Source organism: Berghia stephanieae, chromosome 2 (assembly GCF_034508935.2).
Source record: "Berghia stephanieae isolate SIO BIC M18660-M18661 chromosome 2, UCSD_Bste_1.3, whole genome shotgun sequence".
In the NCBI taxonomy this organism is placed as follows: Eukaryota; Metazoa; Mollusca; class Gastropoda; order Nudibranchia; family Aeolidiidae; genus Berghia; species Berghia stephanieae.
The window spans coordinates 12638336-12639495 of record NC_088361.1 but is presented as its reverse complement, the minus strand read 5'-3'; the positions used below and the strand labels follow the sequence as shown (position 1 = coordinate 12639495).

The following is a 1160-nucleotide window of genomic DNA, read 5'->3' as shown; positions in this document are numbered from 1 at the left end:
TAATTTATATAGCGTTTAACATAGATGGGCAGAAAGAAAGATCTAAAGGTCAGAACTTGCAACAAACGGAGATCATATGAGTGAGGTAAAAGCAATATGAATGGGAAATAGTGACAAGTTGCTGCCAGTTGCATGTCTAAGGCAACCAAAAGTCTTACAAACATCGACATGAGATGCAAGCCAGGAGACACTTGAATGGTTTACAAAACTCAGTCACTCAAAGAAATGGCTTAAAGGGAAAAAAAGCAACTTTAATTAAATTAAATTGAGCTTTTATATAGCGCAATATCCACTAAACGTGCTCAAGGCGCTTTACAAAGGGTCCCTGACCAACAGCAACATGTAACATAAAGAACGAGACATGACGCCTGATAGGTAATAATACAATTTTTTTTCTGACAGAGACAATGCTATTAACAGCCAGGTACTCAATTTACTCCTGAGTACAGTGATAAAATGTGAGTAAAGAGTCTTTTCCAAGGACTCAACTATGTGCCAAGCGAGACTCAAACCCAGGATCATCCGATCCGAGGGCAAGTGTCATACTCCTAGACCACATAGCCACACAAAGGGGTGAAGAGTATTAAGTAAGTAAGTAAAGAAATTCATCGATACAATTCAAGTGATATAACTGCTTTGTGAGACAAAATTAAAATATTTTGAGATCATTTTGATCTTTCCCCCCCCCCCCCCCCCCCCCATTTTTAGACACTTTCTAAGCAAGAAAGTCTTATATTCTCTGGCTATCTGTTGAATTCTATTCTCTCCTTAATCTCCACCATTCCACAACAAAATAACAGAAAGAATTACGGTAAATATGCTCGTTGAGTTTTTTCGAAAGCCCATTATAAAATTGATAAATGAATAAATGGAATTGAGAAATAAATAAATGAATAAATCCCACTATTGTATAGTATTTTTAAAGCAAATTTGAGGTGCTTTGTAATATATTGTTGTCCTTGTGAATAATTTACAATTAATTGAGAAGACGTCAAACGAGGATACATGACAATATGCAGCTTTTTAAAGTAAAAAAAAAAATAAGAGTGCTTTACACCAAGGGAATATATCAATACAGAAGGGGAGACATAAGGAATGTAAAAAGCCGATATGTTCGTTAACCTTGACTGAGGCTCTCATGCGAGGGCATGGCATTATCT

General features: G+C 36.1%; 1 long non-coding RNA gene across 1 annotated transcript in view; it reads right to left on the bottom strand.

Annotated features, from left to right (window-relative positions):
* Nucleotides 1-682: 682 nt before the first annotated feature.
* LOC144964339 (uncharacterized) overlaps nucleotides 683-1160 on the bottom strand; it is a 1632-nt gene continuing 1154 nt past the window's right edge. The window contains exon 2 of the long non-coding RNA XR_013643811.1: nucleotides 683-1160. This exon is cut by the window's right edge and continues 882 nt beyond it. This is a non-coding gene — a long non-coding RNA (uncharacterized LOC144964339).